The following is a 7,386-nucleotide window of genomic DNA, read 5'->3' as shown; positions in this document are numbered from 1 at the left end:
GTAATTTGGTGCCTGATTGCATCACAGCACAAACTCATAGTTGTCAATGTTTGGCTACATTAGGACTTCAACAGCATTCAAACACACGGTTAAATATTCACAACTCTATGGTGCATTAAAGGTTTTGTTTGTTTTTACAAGATCTATAACCCATTTCATTTTTGGGCGTCTTTCGGTTTACTTATCTGTACAAATAAATGCATATTGTGCAGTTAGATAATGGAATTAAAAATATGATATGAGGCCAACACAATAGCACAGGATACTGAATACTGCAGATATCCATGGTTTTTCTTTAAATCTCAATATTTATGGAATCACTATCTGTATTTTACTAGCATTGATAGTTAGAAACTAGATTAATGTGTATCTTGTAGGAAAGTTCGGTCATTCGAGCAGAAAAGACGAACAAATGATCTATTACGACAACTAAAGAGCATCAGAATATCAGGCTACCTTGTTGGTTAGCAGTCACACTTATATCTATAACACATAGTATCAAAGTGGATAGACAAACAGATGTTTATTGTCTAGCTGTAAATATTCATTATATTTACAACATAACTTTTTTGCCGACCGCGTTGGTCCCTGAACCTGTGAACCTTCTCTTTATGCCTGTCAATCAGGCTGCACATGCGAGCGTGCTGCAGTTGGTAAAGTCCCACCTGATTTGTCCAGAGCTGAATTTCCTTCTTTTTACACCTCTGTATAGGGTTACTGATACTGTTAGTATGTTAAGTGAAAGCAATTGAATAGCTGGATATGACTACTTCTATCAGTTCATCATCTAGCTATCGAGCAAACTGATGCAACTTTGTGTAGCAAACAAACCAAGTATACTGACCTTGTTTGGACAAAATCAAAATGATCTTTAGTCCATTGTAAATGGCGTTGATACATTTTTCTATGGATGTTTTTTACTACTCTGGAGATGGCTTAGTGCAACGAAATTGAGGTCGAGTTTTGCCGCACAACATACAGTATATGGTGGCTAATGCTGATTGGTGAAAAGCTGAAGTTGAAGCTGAAGAAAGCTGAAGGCTCGTTCAAGTTGCCTGTGGACCTGCATCTGTGGCTATTGCATGTTCAGTTCAATTCAAATGAGTTTATTTATATAGCGCCATAATACAACAAAGTAATCTCAGGGTGCTGACAAACATCCTCACAACAGAACCTACAACTAACAGTTACAAAGAGCAATCCAACAATTCAACAACTGCCACATGAGCATTAACTGGAAGGAAAAATCAGAAACAAAAAACAGCAAGAAAACTTCAGCAGAACCAGGTTGTGCGAGCATTAGCTTCAACCAGTTGGGGTGAAGGGAGAGAAGCGAGAGACAAGAACAACATAGAGATACAAGTGGCAGTAAATGTTGGGTGTCTGGGTGGGGCCAGTAACTGCAGAACAGAAACATGTACGGTCAGTGATACCTACAGAAGAGAACGAGGAGAACTGCAAAGAGAGGCAATAAACAATAAAACAAAATGGTGGGAGAGAGAATATATAAAGATTATGAGATGAAAAGTTGGCATATACATAGATTTAGAAAGGGGAGGAGCTAAGTAAATCCATATCTACTTTGTAGCTCCTCATCACATGTTGCTTTTATCATTGAATTCCACCAGAGTGATTTTCCACATTTATAAGTTCAAACATGCCATCAGAATATTAAGCATGCCTTTTTGGCACATATTTCCACAAACATAATTAAGACCATTGAGCCTTTCTGATCATTATTAAAATGTCAGACACTAAAAAGCCTCAGAGAGTACTAAGGTATGCCGGCTGCTACGCGGGAGCTTAACTGCAACGTCGGGGTAAAAGCTCGTCAACCTCTGCAAGATCTCAAATCCGCCGAGTTAAATTTAACTTGCTGATATGAGTTCCGCTCCCAATGCCTGATGCAACGGTGTGCGCAGGCTTACCTTAGCTCGGCTGGCTCATTAACACGCTGCCGGGTGCACGCTCCCTATGATCTCTCTCTGTGTAATGACAAGGAGGCAGCTGAGCTGGATAAAGAGGCTTTGGCTGATCAATGGCAACGCCTGACGTAAAATATTTGAACACTCCACCCCCCACTCTCACACTTACAATCAGGACTTTGCATGCAAGGTGTTTCACTTCCTGAGTGCGTCGCATAATTTTGGGTAAATGAAGGTGTTGGAAATTGTCCTTCTACTCCATATGTTGTCAATCTTCACCATTTGGTCAGTCAGTGTACTTGTTGTACAGTATGTAAATACACTGAAAGTAAGAGGAGCTCAAGTTTACGTTTGCATGAAGTAATCATTTGACAGGCGACACACCCATCTTCATTAAAAATACATTTCCCTGATCTTAATGGTCTCATTCTGTCTCTATATATTATTGCTCATCTGTGGTTATAGTCACGATACAAGCAGCCCTCGGCAGGCTCTGCTGCCAGCATTAAATAAACCCATACATACAAACCTACACTACATTAAATATACCTTCAAAAATCAGATTGTAGAATTTGATCTACAGTGCTTGTTCTATGTTTTTATAGTGAGAGCTGAATGCTGTCCCCAAATAAATGCACACAGCAATGGCACTATAAAAAAAACAACAACACACATTCTGAAAAATGTCCTTCTGCGTGGGGACCATTGAAAAAGTCCCACCTCCTCTTTTAAACACAGAGGCATTGTTTTCCCCTATCAAACAATATATTCCGCTCTGGTCCATTTAAACCTCTCAGGCAACACTAGGGCCAGCTGTTACGTTAGAGGAGACGGTTAAATTGACCCTGAAACTAAGCGGTCATTTTAGCAGTGGCGTGATGCAGGAAAAAACACTGTGAGGAAGAAAAGTCAAATAGGTAATTTTAAAGCACAGCAAAGTTGATCAAATCTGGGTTGTAGTTGTGTTACATTGTGTTTAAATGCTATGAATCTCACAGAAATGTGTGCAAAAATATTTAGACAGCTGTCATATCAAAGTCCTTTCTCACACTTAGTTAACAAATACAAACACATCACAACTACAAACCTTTTATTCAGATACAAATCAAAACTAGTTAAGTACTAAAAAAACAAACAGATCTTTTATGGTTTTGTTGTTGTATTCATGATATTTTACAAACATCTACCAGGCTGGCAAACAAGCAATTTTATATTAAAAAATTAAAATGCAAGCTTATACTTTTACAGAGAATGTATTTAACTCACTCAAGCCTCTTCTTTTTGTCACGAAGGTGAAGAGAAGCCACCAACATCCAATAGCCCAGCAGCTATCATTAACAACCAAAGACCGAGTTACCCTGTACAGGTGGTACTGGACCAGCTCTCCGGATAAAGGGTGACCTCTGACCCCTCTGATAAAAAGAAACTGTTTGCTTTAAGAGATCAACACTGTAAATATTTAGATAAAATAATAATTCAAAATAATATATAGTTTTATTGCACAGCACTAATGTTTCCAAGTCACTATACGAATGCTTCTGCGTCCAAAATACAGTTGATTTTTTATATCGAGAGCATCGCTTTGGCCTTTTTGCCACAACTCGTCAGAGATCATTAAAAACCTGCCAACCATCAGAAACCATTATATAAATAAATAGCTTGAAACAGAATTAATGTAGCTGAGGAGAACAGTTGCATGGCCGTGCCCATGCCTCCATCCATCTCTCTTCCTGCAGCTAAATAAAGGAAACTCGAAACTATGGAGGAGTACACATCAGTATCCCACATACTTAGTGTAGTGAAGTGCTGGACGGGATCGCTGAAGGACCTGTTTCCTGTGCAGCCGATGTGTGGACTCACTTCTTGTTGCAGTTGAACTGTCTTTACTGTACGATCCTTGAGTCATTTGTGATGTTTATTATTACTATTCTCTTTCTTAATCATTATTTTTCTGTTGTCTCCCAGAGCTGATGCTGGTATTTACAAGCCCCATGTGTCCCGGCACTTAGCGCAAGCCACTACACGCTGCCCTTGTGGTTGTCAATAAGGGGCTCCATGTCAGCGTGTGAGTAATTTAGAGCGCTCCCGTGGCTTTTTGAGTGGGCACCTGGAAAAAAGCCTGTAAACGGAGCCCCCACTCTACCGCCTGACTCAGTCTGCCCTCGTCAACTATGCCAGTCTCATTACATGGCACTTATCAGGATTTAAATGCCACACCGCAGTACGGCAGCTTCAGGGCCCATTTGTACAGTGCGGTGTGTATAAATATACAAAGACTGCTCATCACCGGTGTCATGCCAGGTGTGCTTTTATCAAAACATCTTACTGGAGCAACACTGCATTAGTGTCTCTGCTCAGAAACTCACCTTTAATCCTGCCAGTTTCATTTTAAGTCCCGTATTTTCACTGTATTGTTGTTTTTGGAAACTGAACTGTCAGGTCAATTTTTATATACTATTTGTGTCTTAATCAGCGTTTGTTTGTTATAGTAGTTTTAGCATTTTTGATAGCACTGTCATTTTTGTCATTCGCTGCTGCAGGTATTCATAAATTGCAATAACGTTCCTTAAAAAATACTTATTTGTTTTTTTTATTTTTAAAATGTTGTACTCATCTACATGAACTGCTGACTGCTGGCAGCTAAGAACAGTGGAATAGAAAATTAGTCACTTGTAATTTTTTCATCAAATATAAACCGAAAGTAAGATATCCTAAAACTAAAAAACAGGTCGAGGTGATATTTTCTGTAGATATTCATGACCCCGAGTGGAGGGCTCTTAAACTATGATCGAGTTTCACCCTACACAATATTTATATACTTACAGGGCCGGGTATCGTTCAAAAAGGTTCAAAACTAGTACCGGCACTAATACCTTGTCTTCAATATTAATTCCTGAATAAGGACTGAATAAACTTGCCACAAATTACGATAAAAATCTTGAGTTTTCATGCATTCTAGAAGGGTAGATTATAAAAATATCATAGACTAGCTGGCTGTGCACAAAAAAAAGCCTCCAGCACACACAACTCAGACAGATATGTGGCCAAAAATGAGTTTGAAAAGAGTAAAATAAGGCATTCTGATGTAAGATTTACCTAACTTGAAACTGATTTTATCCACCTGTAGGGCCACTCAAGTAAGGCCTGTATATGAAAATCACTGACGCAGATGAGATTTATCTCTGCATTAACATAGCAAAAGTGTTTCAAAAGTTAATGCGTTTCAAAACAAAAATGTGGTGGGTGACAGAATATACTTCATGTCTTGCAGCTTGTTCTACGTGGGATGTAGTAAAGGACTATATCGCAAAGATGGTGGCTTGTTGTTTGTTTCAGGTCCTCCTGTTGTCCTCAGGCTGGGGACTAGAATGAACAGTGATAAAATGAAACTGACAACATGTTCTGTGTAGCACATACAGTTCTTATTTAACTTTCACACTTACAGTGCACAGTCCTGTGAAGCCCTGTCAGACACCTGTCACCTGCAGTACTGACTAATACACTAAGTAATACACAACTGTAATGGCAATTTTTGCAACGGTGCAATTTTTGGGCAGAAATTCAAATAGTACAGTTTGAAGTTAATAAGAAATCTGGCTTACGCTTGTATGAAGACAGGGAATTTTACAAATCGAATGGTTTTAGTGCTAAAGGACACTGCATTTTCAGCTGTACAAATTTAGACTCACCAGTATGTTCCTCATTCCAGTTGTGAATCTACAAGAGTTGAGTGAAAGCGTTCTCTTAAAAATGATGTTGAAATGAAAGTCTTGTCTCACTTTAAAACTAACACAGATATTGAATTAAATGAAAGTAAAGTGTGCAAAATATGACTTTACAAAATGTTAAAAGATCCCCAGCTTAATATATTTACAACAGATAAGTGCTTTGCTGTCTCACGGTGAATCTTTAAGGCTGGTCTGAGTGAAGTGTGTGTTTCTTTGTGTTTCACCAAGCGACAACCAAGAAGTTTAAAACAACATCTGATGCAACATTCATGTCACGAATTTCGTATTTTGGATTTTCAGCAGCTGGCAACCCCCTCCTCCCCCCCAAGCAGTGAGGTGGAGGTTGGGTGAAGGAGGGGGGTCCTGGCCTGAAAAACACACTCACAGCTCTGGCTGTTTACGTTGCTTTGGCACGTCTGTGGCTGTTTCCATGGCGACGGGAGTAAAGATAGTAAGGTTGTCTCAGAGATACAGTGCGCCAAGTGGTGCTGATTGCTGGACGTGAGTTGAAGAATGAACAGGGAACACAGGAAGTGGGAGAGGAAGGCGCCAGCTCGCCATTATCTACGCCTGGACCTGTGGAGAAATCCACGTTGGCCGTGACTACTGTTTTTAGGAACCACCACCTTTGTTTGCTTCTTACTTTCACTGGGAAATGACATTTACAGCAGCACCAGGCTTGATGTGGGGTTGAACACACATGAGAGTAAATGCTACAGTACTGCTACAACAACCAGCTCCACACTAACTGGGCTGATGCACATTTTAGAGGCTCATAGACAAATCCCACATTTTTCACTTGCACCATCACTGGTCAATATTATTGTGTTTAGTTATATACTGAAATCCATAATTCTTATTTAAATATCACTTATGTTTTCATCTCTTATCCTGCTCTGAAGCCTCATGTTCCAGCATCTGGTTTGCAACAGTTGCAATGGCCACGCGAGCTGTGTGACAGATCCAGTACTTGAATTTGCACTTATTTTACAGAATTAAAAATTCTGAAACTTCTCCATGTGTCTTGTTTTTCCCACTCCACCTGCAGGAAAAACAAGATTTCCAAAAGAACACAGACTGATCAGTATCGTGGCAGCAGCAGCCCGGTGAGGGTCAGAAACCCTGCAGGAAGGTGGTGGGGAGGTGCAGGATTGAACAAAGAGCCCCCCCACAGAGCTTTAGTTTGTTTTTCACAGCCTTTCCGTCACACAGGTTTGATTTTGAGCAACATCATTCTGCTGGACATCATTATGTCCTTTTTTTGTCTTTCAAACCTCTGCATTCCTATAATTTTCTTGACCACATGACGTAGCAGGTATAAGGAAAATAAAGACAATGTTTAACTGGAGATGACTGATGAACACACATTTTTATCAGATGCTCGCATAACCTTTTTTTTGTTTTAGTAATGCAGGCCATATGTACATACAAAGCACGCATGCTTACAATTCAACATATGAAATGAATTCAAGCTACAACAATAAATGTATTATAAGCTGCACCTGCAGGTAGGTGCAAAGGGAACCAGCCATTAGCAGGTGGTTTCATTCACTGGTATGCTTGGAATATTTATTGATTTGAAATGGAACAGTTTCTTATAAAAATAATCAGCAAAAACTAATCTCAAACGTTTCTCTTTTTGTTTTCCCTAAAATTAAAAACGGTAAATGTTGCATCAAGATATATTTTTGGTTGATGCGATAGAACAGACAGATGTATTTAAATGATGACAT

Source organism: Brachyistius frenatus, unplaced genomic scaffold, assembly GCF_029030835.1.
Source record: "Brachyistius frenatus isolate BFR_SWC_R1_liver_20210118 unplaced genomic scaffold, ASM2903083v1 Contig_116, whole genome shotgun sequence".
Taxonomy (NCBI): Eukaryota; Metazoa; Chordata; class Actinopteri; family Embiotocidae; genus Brachyistius; species Brachyistius frenatus.
The sequence above is the reverse complement of the archived record's forward strand: the minus strand, read 5'-3'. Positions refer to the sequence as shown.